This window comes from Papio anubis, chromosome 8 (assembly GCF_008728515.1).
Source record: "Papio anubis isolate 15944 chromosome 8, Panubis1.0, whole genome shotgun sequence".
NCBI classification, from domain to species: domain Eukaryota; kingdom Metazoa; phylum Chordata; class Mammalia; order Primates; family Cercopithecidae; genus Papio; species Papio anubis.
Genome location: NC_044983.1, coordinates 69721756 through 69737077, shown reverse-complemented (window position 1 = coordinate 69737077; position 15322 = coordinate 69721756). Strand labels below are relative to the sequence as shown.

General features: G+C 40.1%; 1 protein-coding gene and 1 pseudogene across 1 annotated transcript in view; both read right to left on the bottom strand.

The window, feature by feature from the left end:
- The window catches only part of LY96 (lymphocyte antigen 96), a 113063-nt gene that overhangs the window by 34638 nt on the left and 63103 nt on the right, over positions 1–15322 (bottom strand). The window lies entirely within an intron of this gene.
- Positions 10877–14297, bottom strand: LOC108587260 (annotated as a pseudogene).

Genomic DNA, 15322 nt, shown 5'->3' with positions numbered 1-15322 from the left:
ATGGTCTTGATCTCATGACCTCATGATCCACTCGCCTTGGCCTCCCAAAGTGCTGGGATTGCAGGCGTGAGCCACCATGCCCAGCCATGAATTGTGTATCTTTATAACAGATAACAATACTCAGCAATAAAAAGAAACAAACTCCCAATACATACAACATGAATGAATCTCAAAAGATTATGCTGAGTGAAAGAGTGCATTCTGTATGACTCCATTTATATGAAATCTAGAAAAGGAAACTCTAATATACAGAGACAGAAGACAGACTGCTGGATTTTTGGACCCAGGATTGGCAGATGCTCACTGGAAAGACAACAAGAAAACCTTTGGGGGATGATGGAAAAGTCCTTTTTTTTTTTTGAGACAGAGTTTCACTCTTGTCACCCAGACTGGAGTGCAATGGCACGATCTCGGCTCACTGCAACCTCCACCTCCTGGGTTCAAGCAATTCTCCTGCCTCTGTCTCCCGAGTAGCTGGGATTATAGGTATGTGCCACCATGCCCGGCTAATTTTTGTATTTTTAGTAGAGACGTGGTTTTACCTCGTTGACCAGGCTGTTCTCGAACTCCTGACCTCAGGTGATCTGCCCGCCTCAGCTTCCCAAAGTGCTGAGATTACAGACGTAAGTCACGGCGCCCAGCCCGGATATGTTTTATATCTTGATTGTGATGTCAGTTGCAAAGATTTTTTTTTTCAAAACTCAGCATTAACCTCAGAATACACCTCAACGCCTCCATCTCCCCCACCATTGCCATATCCAAATGGTTGTCAACTTCTGACAGTTCTGCTACTGAGCATCAGTTGAATTTGGGTAGTCCTCTCTTGTCCCACTTCTGCTTTTGTGAAAGTTGTCAGGATCAAAATGGAGTCACTGTGTCAAACTAACAACAACAACAAAAAAACACATGGAAGGCGCAGTGGTTCACGTCTGTAATCCCAGCACTTTCCAATGCAAGAGGATCACTTGAAGCCTCGAGACTAGCGTGGGCAACATAGTGAGACCCCATCTTTACAAAAAATAAAAAATTACACATGGTGGTACACACCTGCAGTCCCGCTACTTGGGAGGCTGAGATGGAAGGATCACTTGAGCCCAGAAGGTTCAGGCTACAGTGAGGTGTAATTGCACCACTGCACTACAGCCTGAGTGACAGAGCAAGACTCTGTCTCAAAAAAATAAATAAAGCTGGGAGGTTAAGAAGGGAAGGCTGTCATGCACATGTACCTATTACAAAGACTCTCTGAAGGGCTTTATGCACATATGCCTGGAACCAAAACTTTTGCCAAGGACTTTCCAAACTGCAGCTTGCTACATAAGTCACAAGGACAGCTAGCGGGGTGCACAAGAACACTTGCCTGACACACTGTCTCCACTAAAGAACTAGTGTCAACTCCTGTGATGAGCCCCTGTAACCATTGTTCTCTTTGTTTCAAAACAAATTACCTGTACTTCTCTCTTTTGCCTTTAAAAGCTTCCCCCTGCCTGAACCTCTTTGGACAGATGTGATCCCCAAAGCCCACACATTCTGCATTTGCAGATACCCTGAGCACTCCCAAATAAATCTTTGGATAAATATTTGGATATTATCTTTGGAGAATCTCCCTCTGTTTAGGTTGACACCTTCATCCTAGCTTGACTAGATTGTAGCTGCTGGTCCACCTGCCTCCAGTCTCTTGCCTTGGGTCCATCCTTCCTCCAGGTAAATCTTTAAAAACACAAATCTGCTCCTATTTCTTCCCTGCTGCAGTCTGTCAATGTCTCACCAATGCTGATAGGTTAAAGCACAAATCCTCAATATAAGTCTTTAAGCCTAGATGCTACCTATTTTTTCAGCTTTATTTTATACTTCTTCTCTCCACACCCATCCCCCACAAAATACATATGCATACCTGCTTCCCTTACACCCATGTTATCCTACCATCATACTGAATTCCTTAATAATCCCCAAAGACACCTTTATCCATCATGTCTCCACACCTTTGCACATGTGAGTCCTCTGCTTGGGGTGTCAGCTATGATTTGAGTGTTTGTGTCCCTCCAAAATTCATGCTGAAACTTAATCTTCAGTGCAAAAATATTAAGATGTGGGGCCTTCAGGAGGTGAGTAGGTCATGAGGACTCCATCCTTATGAATGGGATTAGTGTCCTTATAAAAAGACTGGAGGGATTCTGCTGGTCTCTTCTACCACTACCCCTTCTGCCATATGAGGACACAGCAAGAGGTGCCATCTGTGAAGCCAAAAGTGAGCCCTCACCAGAAACTGAATCTGCTGGTGCATTGGTCTTGAACTTCCCAGCCTCCAGAATTATGAGAAATAAATGTCTATTATTTATAAATTATCCAGTCTAAGGTATTTTGTTATAGCAACCCAGACTAAGATGGTACTCTTCCCTCACATACAAGGTTGCCAGATCTAGCAAATAAAGACATAGAATGTCCAGATACATTTGAATTGTCCTGCATGTCCAAAGTGTGCCATGTATAACATGTTAACAGTTTCACCTCTGTACTCACCAGTATAATTCAGGGGCTTGCATTCAACTCCAAGAGCATTCCTCCATTACCAGACTATGGCAGAATGTTCCCCTTTTAATTTAAATGCCTCAGAAATGTGTTTCTGTCTCAGCTGTGAAGATTGTCTTAATAGCTACTGTAATGCAATGCTAAGTGGGTTAAGTGATTTATATACACTCTGTCTTCTTTATCATCTCAGTTGTCCCAATGGATAAGTAATGTTAGAAATTTTCATTTACAGATGAGGAAACCAAGGCATGGAGAAGTTATAGAGCTTGGTCAAGTTTACATAATAAGTGGGGGAGCACCAGAATTTGAATTCAAATAACCTCACTACAAAACCCACAGGATAAGTCTTTGTGCTTCAATAACTACTCATGTTTGCATAATACTTTACAACTTGTGAAACTCTTTTATTTCTTTTCCTTATGTGATCTCTTAGAATAAGGTATAAGAATAATACAACCAAAACTCATGTGCACACCTACAAGAAATACAGTGCAAATACAGCTGAAGCCTGTTGATGAAAAGGCTCTGTAAAAATATTTAAAGAGGTTTATTCTGAGTCAATATGAGTGACTATGACCTGGGAAACAGTCTCAAAAGGTCCTGAGAATGTGTGCCTGCAGTAATCAGGTTATAGCTTGGTTTTATACATTTTCAGGAGACAGAATTTACAGGCAAAGACATAAATCATTACATGTAAGGTATACATTGGTTTGGCCCAGAAAGGTGAGACATCTAGAAATGGGATCTTACAGGTCATTGGTGGATTCAAAGATTTTCTGAGGAGCAACTGGTTATGAGTTAAGCTTTGTGTAAAGAGTTGAAGTCATGGCTGGGCACAGTGGCTTATGCTTGTAATCCCAGCACTTTGGGAGGCTGAGGTGGAAGGACTGCTTGAACCCAGGAGTTCAAGACAAGCTTGAGCAAAATGGCAAAACCCCATCTCTAGAAAAATTAGCCTGGCTGGTTGGCATGCACCTATGGTCCCAGCTACTCAAGAGGTTGAGGCGGAAGGGTCACTTGAGCCAGGGAGGTCAAGGCTGCAGTGAGCTGTATTTGCATGACTGTGCTTTAACCTGGGTGACAGAGCAAGACCCTGTCTCAAAAAAAAAAAAAAAAAAGGAGTTGAAGTCAGTAGAAAGAAATGCAGAAATGCTTGAGTTAAGATAAGGGCAGTTGTAGAAGCCAAAGTTCTTGTTACATAGATGAAGTCTCTAAATGGCAGGCTTCAGAGAAAATGGATGGTAAATGTCTCTTTTCAGACCTTAAAAGGTGTCAGACTCTTAGTTAAATTTTTGCTAGATACAAAAAAGACCTAGAAAGGGGCTGGACATAGTGACTTATGCCCATAATCCCAGCACTTTGGAAGGCCAAGGCAGGAGGATTGCTTGAGCCCAGGAGTTCAAGCCCAGGGCTACAGGGTAAAACCCCAACTCTACAAAAAATTAGCAGGGCATGGTAGAGCATACCTCTACTAATCCCAGCTACTTGGGAAGCTGAGGTAGGAGGATCACTTGAACGTAGGAGATAGAGGCTGCAGTGAGCCGAGATAGCACCACTGCACTCCAGTCTGGGCGACAGAGTGAAACCTCGTCTCACAAAAAAAAAAAAAAAAAAAAAAAGAACTAGAAAGGGAAGGAAATTTTCTACATATGCAAATTTCCCCCACAAAAGACAGCTTTGCAGAGCCATTTAAAAATATGCCAAAGAAATATATTTGGGTGTAAAATATTTTGATTTCCTCCAGGGCTTACTATCTCATGTTATGCTATACCAGAGTCAAGTTGGAATTTGGTATCTTATTGTCACAGATAGTCTGTTTTGTCAGTCTTATGATCTCTATTTTTAGGTTAATGCTGGTCTGTTGTGCCTAAACTCCAAAAGGGAGCGAGTATGATGAGGCATGTCAGATCTCTCTTCCCATCATGGTTGGAAATTCAGTTTTTCAGGTTTCACTTGGACCACAGGGGGTCCATTCAGTCAGCTGGGGGCTTAGAATTTTGTTTTTGGTTTACACTCCCAGTAACATTTTCTTCACCAAACCTGTACCCCTAACAAGTTCTTATCCTTCACACTAATGTACAGCTTATGTAGAGCATACAATGTACAATATTACTTCATATTTTAAACATGTTATTAGTGTTGTTATAGTATGTGTATTCTTCTGTGATTTACATTTTTCTCACTTTTTGCATTTTTGAGACTTAGCCATGTTGATACATTGTATCTGTCTATTTTGTATTGCTATAAAGGAACACCAGAGGCTGGGTAATTTATGGAGAAAAGAGGTTTATTGGGCTCCCAGTTCTGCAGGCTGTACAGGAAGCCTGGCACCACCATCTGCTTCCGGTGAAGGCTTCAGGGAGCTTCCAATACTGGTAGAGGAAGGGGAGCTCACATATGACATGGCCAGAGAAGGAGTAAAAGTGGGGAGGGGGTGCCACGTACTTTTAAAATACCAGCTCTCTGAATCTTAAAGTTGACTGGTGAAAAAATAAATAAACAATTTTTTAAAATAAACAATCAGCTCTCTTGTGATCTAATAGAGTGGGTACTCTCTTAAGGATGAGGATGACACCAAGCCATTTATGAGGAATCCACCTCCCATGACTCAAACACCTCCCACTAGGCCCCACCTCCAACACTGGGGATCACATTTTAACATGAGATTTGGAGGGGACAAATATCCAATCTATATTACATATATAGGTTTATTTATTCATTTTCACTGCCGTATAATTTTTTATTGAATGACTATATCATAATTTAGTCATTCATTCTCTTGTTAATGGACATTGTCATCATTATCAGCCTTTTGTTTCTTGTTTTGGTTTTTATGTTGGTTTTTTGGTTGTTTGGTTTTTGTTTGTTTCTTTGCCTTTTCTTGGCTGGAAACAAAGGCTACTATAAATTATTTTAATGGCTCCTTATACACTTGTGCCAGAATCTCTCTTAGTAAATACTTATTTTCCCTAAGCTGCAATATATGGATTAAACTAAACTGTCCATATTTACAGTCAATCTAATTGACTGTAGAGACAATCCAAAATTTGACAAGACAAAAATTTAATAAGAGCACAGCAAAAGAGGCTGCTCATAAACTTAATGTTCAAGTATTTGTTACATTCTTACACTATAGCAAAGAAGGTTGGAAAATATAAATTTTAAGAATAATTAGGAACAAATTTTACAAAAGATGTACAGGATCTTTATGAAGAAAATCATAAATTTTATAAAGTGCATCATAGATCTAAATAGATAGATATAATCATATATAGAAAAACTTAACGTTGTAAGGCTATTAGTTTCCTTCTAAGTGAACAGATGTGAATTTATTGCAGTTCCAATCACAATCTCAGTGGGACTGCCACAGACTGGGAGAAAATATTTGTAATTCAAATATCCAATAAAAATGATTGTCCAGAATACACAAAAAATACCACAGGACAAATTTTTTTAAAACACAAGGGGATCATCAATATATAGGTGGTGGTTTTTAAAATGTCAACAAATTCTGTCCATATTCCCTTCAAAAAGCAGAGCTAATTCTCCTCTCCTTGAGTATGATCTGGATTTAGTAACAAATTTAACAAGTAGAATAAGATGGAAACAAGATAATATGTGTGATTTCTAATAAGTCATATAAGGGATCATGGCTTCCTCCTTGCTCACTCTTGAATTACTTACACTGGAATAAGCTCACCACTATGTCATGAGGACACTCAAGCAGCCCTATGGGTTAGTCCATGTGACAAGGAACTGAGACCTTCAGCCAATAGCCATATGAGTCAGCCATCTTGGAAGCAGATTCTATGCCCCAGTCAAGCCTTCAGATAACCCAGCTGACATCTTGACTTCAATTTTATGAGAGATCTTGATACAGAATGACATAGCTGAGACACTCCAAGATTTCTGATACTCAGAAGTTATGAGTTAAATTTTTGCTGCATTGAGCTGCTAAGCTTAGTGGTAATGTGTTATGCTATTATAGATAACTAATGCAAGAAGTTGTACATTAATAACATAGTGACTAAGAGCACAAGATCTGAGCCAGACTGTCCAAATTCAAATTCTGGCTTCAACACTAACTAACCATATGACTATGGCCGGTGACTAGTCATGTGACTGCCTCATTTTACTCATCTGTAAACTAGGGATATTAGCAACATACCACATAGGACCACTGTGAGGACTGAGTTGATACGGATTGAGTTGATACAACTAAAGATACTAAAAGACAGGGAATCAACCCAAATGCCCATCAACAATAGACTGGTTAAAGAAAATGTGGTATATATACACCATAGAATACTATGCAGCCATAAAAAGGAATGAGATCATGTCCTTTGCAGAGACATGGATGAAGCTGGAAGCCGTTATCCTCAGCAAACTAATGCAGGAACAGAAAACCAAAGACCGCATGTTCTCACTTATAAGTGGGAGCTGAACATTGAGAACACATGGACACAGGGAGGGGAACAACACACACTGGGGCCTGTCCAGGGGTGGGGTGGAGGGAGGGAGAGCATTAGGAAAAATAGTTAATGTATGCTGGGCTTAATACATAGGTGAATGGGTTCATAGGTGCAGCAAACCACCATGGTACACATTTACCTGTATAATAAACCTGCACATGTATCCCAGAACTAAAAATAAAAATTAAAGGAAAAAAAAAGATACTAAAAGAGTACCTGGCCACCAGTTCATCTGAGAAATATTACCTGCTGTTATTAATTTACAGAAGAGTAAATCTGAATGTCAAATAGGAAGCTCAGCCTCACTATAAATCAGGGAAACAATTAAAAGCAAAGTGAGATACCATTTGTTACCCATAAAATTGGCAAAAAGTATCAGTTCTTAGCTTGAGTAGTGGTTACTTGGGCATGCTCATTTTGCAATAATTTACCAAAAAGTACATGTCTGATTGGAGCACTTTTTTGTGTGTACACTGTACTTCAATCCAAAAGTTTAAAGAATAAACAACAAAATACATACAGAAAAATCCTCTCCCTCCCTCTACCCTTCCCCTAGGAATTGCTCTGTCAATATTAAATGTTAGCAAAGATGTAGAACATGAGAGTTTTTGTGGTTTGCTGGTGTTAGTATAAATTGGGGCAACCATTCTGGAGAGCAATTTGACAATATAAGAAAAGTTGAAGATGCACAACTAAGGTTTTACCTGAATATCTGAATAATAAAACATAGACTTTCGCTGCCCATTTTTCTATATCCTCTTTTTCTAAAAAAAAAAAAATTCGACTTATCACTTTTTGTGGTGAGACATTAGAAATTTACTATCTTAGCAACTTTGAAATCTACATTATAATTAACCATAGTCACCCTACTGTGCAACAAATCTCACACACTTATTCCTGCTGTCTAACTGAAACTTTGTACCCTTTGACCATCTCCTTATTTCTTCCTCCATCCCCCAAACATTCATTTCTGTTAAGAAACATATTTCTCTCAATTCTAGAGACTGAGAAGTCAAAGATCAAAGTGAACATCTAGTGTCTGGTGACAGCCCTCTTTCTGCAAAGCAGACAGTCATCTTGTTTTGTTCCAGTGTGCTGGGGAGCAGAGAGAGAGGAAACAAGCTCTACAAGTGTCTTCTTATAGTGGCCATTAATCCTATTCACATGAGGGCTCCACCTTCAAGACCTAATTACCTCCCAAAGGCACCACCTCCTAAAACCATCACATTGGAGGTTATGGTTTCAACATTTTAAACCGGGAAGGGACACAAACATTCAGTCTATAACAGCGATCAGTTGTCACAGGAGCCTAGAGAAGGGAGCAGGCCAGATCCTTGAAGGGCTTGATTTGGCATGCCAAGGAATTTGGCCTTCATCCTACAAGCAGTAGAAAAAAATACATAGCATTATATCTCTGAACACAAACAGAGGTCCATTCTCCAGGACACAAAGATATAGAAATGCTCAACATTTTGTCATTCTTGAGTAGGGATGGTATTTTTGATAGCAAATAACAAAGCTCAGAACCTGCCACGGCAACTGGAAAACTGGATTACCAGAAAGAGGTTTGGAAGGACCACGTGGGCCTGGAATTACCCCAAGTGTTAAACAAGTAGATCAATTTACTTTTCCTGAGGAAACATAATCTTCTAAGCTAGAGGAGAAAACCTGAGGGCAAGGAGTGACCAGACTACCCCTCAGCTTACTACCTGAAATGAATTTGGTTGTGGAGTTCCAACATCTACCCCCTAGATTTGCACAGCAAAGACAGGGCTATGCCTGCGCAGTACACAAGGGTCAAGGAGGGACTCAGGTTTATTCATTTATTCCATCAGTCTTGCAACATGTATTTATCGAACACGTATTATGTGCAAGAAACTGAGACTCAAAAGTGGAGAGAAAAAAACACCCCAGATTCGTTCCCTCCTCTCTAGGAGCTTACTGTCTAGTTGCTCAACAAGGAAAAATGATTTCGGAGTGAAAAGTGTTGTGATATAATTACCCCAACTGAAAGTCAGAGTTCTGATAGGCAGTGAATTTTAAGCCAAGACCTGAAGGTTAAGAATGGCCTATTGCCTATCCCGTTAGATTTTTTGTAACTTTGCTAATTGATTTATAAAATTTTAAGAAACATTTTCCGGATATCAATTGTTTGTTATGGTAACTGAAAACACCTCTCAGACAGACACTTAACTTTTACCTTTGTTAATGGTGTTTTTTTCTTTTGACAATAAAAGTTGGAAGTTTTTTCATTGTTGTTGTTCTTGTTGTTTGAGACAAGGTCTGGCTCTCTCCCCCAGGGCGGAGTGCAGTGGCATGATCCTTGCTCACTGCAACCTCTGCCTCCTGGGCTCAAGCCATCCTCTCACCTCAGCCCCCTGAATAGCTGGGACCACTCGTGCACACCACCATGCACAGCTAATTTTTGTATTTTTAGTAGAGACGAGGTTTCACCATGTTGCCCAGGCTGGTCTCAAACTCCTGAGCTCAAGTGATCCACCTGCCTCAGCCTCCCAAAGTGCTGGGATGACAGGCATGAGCCACTACACCCAAGCAAAGTTTGAAGTTTTTGATGTAACAAAATTTATCTTTTTTTTAATTTTATACTTTTGTTGTTTGTGTCTTGTATGCCTAATATTTTGCCCTGAGATCATAAAGCTGTTCTCCTAATAGTTTTAAGTAGATTTTTGTATAATAGTTTTGAAGTTTTGCTTTTCACATTAGTCTTTAAATCCATTTGAAATTTAACTTTTTTGAAAATTTAACTACTAAAAAATGTGAATTAGACATTTCATTTTATTTTTTTTCCATAAGGAAGGTGAATTTTGGCAACGCCATTTATTGAATTTACCCTTTTCCAACTGGTATATGGAAAGTTCCTATAAATATCATCTGTTCCCAGATCTCATTGTCTATTCTGTGTCAATAGTACCGTTTTATTTATATAACTTTTTAAAAATGTCTTTATATCTGATAGAGAAATCCCCACCTCCTGCTTCTTTTTTAGAATGTCTTGGCTAGAAGTTCTTAGAATCTGTTTGTTAAGTTCCACACAATAATGTTGGGATATTGATTAGAACTGCATTAAATTCATAATTTAATTTATGGAGAATTCATATCTTTCTATCAAGCATTTGCTTCCATAAATATGTTAGATTTCTTCATTTCTTCAGCTCTTCTTTCATATCCTTTGTGATAGTTAATTTTATGTACCAATTTGCCTGGGCCACAGGATGCCCAAATATCTGATTAAACACTATTGCTGGGTGTGTCTACAAGGGTGTTTCCAGAAGAGGTTAGTATTCGAATTGGTGGACTGAGTAAAGATGATGGCCTTCCCCAATGTGGGTGGACATCATTCAATCCATGGAAGGCCTAAATAGAACAAGAAGGTGGAGGAAGTTTGGATTAATCCTCTCTCTGCTTGACTGCTTGAGCTAAAACATCAGTTCTCGACCCTTGGCGCTGCTGGTTCTCAGACCTTGAACTATGTCACTAGGTTTCCATCTTGCAGACAGCAAACTGTGGGACTTTTCATTCTGTATAACTGCATAAGCCAATATCTTATAATAAATCTCTTTCAGCCGGGCATGGTGGCTCACACCTGTAATCCCAGCACTTTGGGAGGCTGAGGCAGGTGGATCTCCTGAGGTCAGAAGTTCAAGACCAGCCTGGCCAACATGATGAAACCCCGTCTCTACTTAAAATACAAGAATTAGCCGGGCGCCATGGCACATGCCTTTAATCCCAGCTACTCTGGAGGCTGAGGCAGGATAATCATTTGAGCCCAGGAGGTAGAGTTTGCAGTGAGCCAAGATCACGCCACTGCACTCCAGCTTGGGCAACAAAGCAAGACTCTGTCTCAAAAAAAAAAAAAAAAAAAAAGTCTTTCTAGATAGATAGATGGGTGTAGATATATCAGTATCCTTTTGCTTCTGTTTCTCTGGAGAACCCTGACTAATATATTCTCTAGTAAACCTAAATTTTTCTCCATAAAGGTTTTGCAATGGGTGATATTTTCAAAAACTGAAGTTCATGAGTAGCAGAAAGTTTAGGCTTAAGGTAGAAATCAAAGTTATAATCCAGAAGTTTCCTCTGGATCAGCTTAATATAATTAAAACTATCATGAAACAAATAAAATGGAAATTCATTTTAATGGACCACCCTGGAAGATAACGGGAATGTGTTCAGCATAATCTGTGTTGTAATATTTTAGTTTTTGGGGTTTTTTTTCCACTCTTACAAGGGATCAAAAGAAAGGCTGTCCTAGTGTTGCTTGAAACATCTACCTAATTTGCTAGAGTCATAGGAGTCTCCCAGGCATATTTGTTCAAGCCTAGACCTGGGGAAGTATCCTCTTCAAACAGGACTACTAACTGTCCTTAGGCTCACGAAGTATTGATGGCCTAAGAAGGTAATCATGGCAGGCTGAATCCCAAAAAGTGAATGCATGTTTTCACCTCTAGCTGGAGCCCTTTTCTACCCTACAGATGTTCACTGCCCTTTTCTATGCCTTCCATTCCACATATTTATACTGAAGCATAACTTATGCTAACACCTCATCCCCTGGATTACTTTAACAGAGAATAAAACGTAAAAGGAAATTAAGCTATTAGAGTAAAATTGCACGTGTGAGCCTGGCCACCCAGTTGCCATTTAATGAGTTCAGACCACTAAAATCAAAACTGATCCGTATCAATGACCTAAAGAAAGCCTTAGCAGGATGAGAGAAACCTAAGTGGGAGTGTGAAGATATGCCCAAACAACCATGATTTCTGTGTGGCAGGGGACAGTGAAATTGGGCCTATTCCAGAGTTCCTCAGAAATGTCAGTCACCTATATGAGACATTGCTCTGTTTGAAGAGCCTCTGAGGGCTTTCTTAGAATAAAAGAGTCAGCATATTCTTTTTCTAAAAGTGAAAAAATAATCAAATTTAAATGACCTTCCAGTTACCTTCTGAGAAGGATTATCCAATACACATTAAGGTAACATTTATAAAAACATTATGATATTTTGTAAACTTTGTAATCTCTATATGTTTGCCATTTGTGTTAAAGTGTCATAATCCCCAGAGTAATCAATGGTAAAATCCCAAAAGTTTTAAAAGCCTGCAGGCTTCTTTTGAGGCCATCAAAGGTAGGAGAGCTTCCCAACATAGCCTTAGAAAATGGCGACTGCTGAGGAGATATGCATGTTCAATTCTTTAGTGTTGCAAGAGGAAAGGTGCGCTATGTGAAATCACTGTCTGTATGAAGAGTGTGATTTAATCTTCAAGAAGCTGAAACTACATGATGTATTTTCCAAGACAGCCTTTCTGCATACAAACTCTCTCCTTCTGATCTCTGCCATTTTTGTTAGCTAGGAGTCTGTGCTTGGGGCAAATGGAAGTGATGATGATGCTACTATATAACGCTAATGCTTACATAATAACTTAGTTGTCTATCGCTGCCATAACAAGTTACCACAAAACTAGCAGCTTAAAACAACACCGACTTATTACCTCACAGTTCTATGGGTCAGAAATCCATTGAGCTCAACTAGTTCCACACTCAGAGTCTTACAAGGACAAAATCAAGTTGTCCACCAGCCCGTACACTTCTCTGGAAGCCTTAGGGGGAAAATCCACTTCCAAACTTATTCAGGCCCCTGTTTCCTCACTGACTGCCAGCCAGTGTTGCCTTTAGCTCCTAGGGGACTGTCTCCAATTCTCCTCCTCACACACAACAAGCAAGACTTTTGTCATCGTGAAAAGTCTAAATATTAAACAGGTTCTTGAACTGGTGGCTCACATATAACTGCTCGTTCAACTTTCCCACCTGTCTCATCCCCAGTAGCTTTTCCAGAACTGCTCCCTTCACCATGAAGCTCCCTGAGTTTTCTCAATTCAAACTTGGGCTTTTTTAGCATGTTTACTTTTCTAATGAAGACCTTATGGACAGACCTTAGGGTAACTAGACTGGCAAGGCTTTCTATGTCTTTGTAGTGCTGTCTAAAATCAATTTATTGATTGTCTCTTTTAAGACATCTGTCTGCACCTCTGGGATCATGATTTCCATCATCTTCTTCCAGATTTGTCAGACCTGTTGGTGCTGAGCATAAACGTAATGCAAACCGATTGCTGGGTCACACAGAACAAATGAAGCAAGTAACCACAGGTAGCCTGAACATCAATATGAGCTTCAGTCATGAACTACCATGGAATATATTTTGTCATGGATAAGATTCATGCCATGAAAGCTGGGCAGGTGGATTTTACCCTGAACATTCTCAGTAATTAGTCTGAATTTTCTAAATGCAGCTTCATCATTCTCCACCTCAGCAAGGCTTACCTCAATATCACAACCCTTGAGGCCAACAGATGAGTGTTGGTTCCTTGTGTCCCTGGGACTAGTGTTCTACCAATATTTCTTACATTGAACATAGCTGGTGCTTTCACATTGTACCAATCTTCTTAGAAAATGTTGTCAACCACTTTCTTCTTGGCTTCCTTTTTGCTGCTTTTTGTAAAGCACTTATTCTTGCCAACCACCATCATGCTGCTCAGAGAGCCAAAAGGGGCCAGTCCTTGCAGATGGCCACATGGCCTCCTACATCTTAGGGCTGGCAGTGCTCATGTAAAAGCTTCTCATACTTGGAATCTGACTTCTCTTTCTGCTCCATCGCTTTTGCTGCCAGCCAGCAAAAGTCCTCTCCTCCTAAGGGATCATGTGATTAGATTGTGCCACCTGGATGATCGATGTCTTAAGGCCTATGACCTTGATTTTAACTGCAAAGTCCCTTTTGCTGTGTAACATAACATATTCACAACTCAAGGCTTAGGATGTGGGTATCTTTGAGGGACCATTCTGTCTACTATGCATAGTGTGTCTTGTGTTTGTGCCACATAATGTCCCAGATGCACTACATACAGAAATTGATTTAAACTTCACCAAAACCTTATGACTGACACTTTGAATATCATAACCATCTTACAGATAGGGACTAAGGAAAAAAGCTTAAATAACCTGCCCAAGGTCATGCAATTTTTAACTAGCACTAGTGAGCTTCAAATGCAGAGGGACAAAGGGAGACCCCGTCTCAAAAAATAAATAAATAAATAAATAAATAACTAGCATACAGTCTTTTCCATCTGTATATAAACAGGACATAAAAATTCAGCCAGCCATAGTATCTGCGCCCTTAAGAATGATGCATGATGGCTGGGTATGTTGGCTCACACTTGTAATCCCAGCACTTTGGGAGGCTAAGGCGAGCAGATAGCTTGAGCCCAGGAGTTTGAGACCAACCCGGGCAACATGGCAAAACTCTATCTCTACACAAAGTAGAAAAATTAGCCAGGCATGGTGGTGCTGGCCTGTAGTGCCAGCTACTCGGGAGGCTGAGGTGGGAGGATCACCTGAGCCTGGGGAGGTCAAGGCTGCAGTAGGTCATGATCAGGCCACTGCACTCCAGCCTAGGCAACAGAGTGAGACCCTGCATCAAAAACTTTTAAAAATAGAGTGGCACATGATTTTTTTATAGTCCCAAGTTTAGAGACCAGCCTGGGCAAACATAGAAGTAACTTTTTAGAACGATACATGGGCACATACAATACAATACAATACAATAATACACACACACACACACACACACAATGGTGGCATGCCTGTATCCCAGGCCACCCAAGAGGCTGATATGGTAGGAGGATCACTTGAGCCCAGGAGGCTGATAAGGTCAGGTATCATGATCTGATCATCAGTAACTTCCAGCCCAGGTGACAGAGTGAACCCCTGAACTCAAATGGGGAAAAGAAAGGAAGGAAGGAAGGAGAGAGGAGTGGAGGGAGCAGGAAAAGAATGGTTGTTGTTGTTGTTGTTGTTGTTGTTGTTGTTGTTGTTGTTGTTGTTGTTGTTATGTTGTTGTTGTTGTTGTTGTTGTTGAAAGTGCCAAGCTGTTGTTGTTGTTGTTGGTGTTGTTGTTGTTGTTGTTAGTTGTTGTTGTTAGAAAGAAAGAAAGAAAGAAAAGAAAAGAAAGAAAAGAAAGAAAAGAAAATGAGGAATCTCAGTGTTCCAGGTGACATCACTGAGTCACTGAATCAGACGAACCCTGGAGCCTGCCCTACGACTTGCATTAGATAATAAGTGTCCTTAGTCCATTTTCTGCCACTATAACTGAGTACTACTGACTAGGTAATTTTATTAAAAAGAAGTTGGTCAGCCACGGTTGCTCATGCCTGTAATTCAGTACTTTTGAAGGCTTGAGGTGGGAGGACTGCTTAAGCCCAGGAGTTTGAGACCAGCCTGACCAATGTGGTGAGACCCCATTTCTACAAAATATCTTGTAA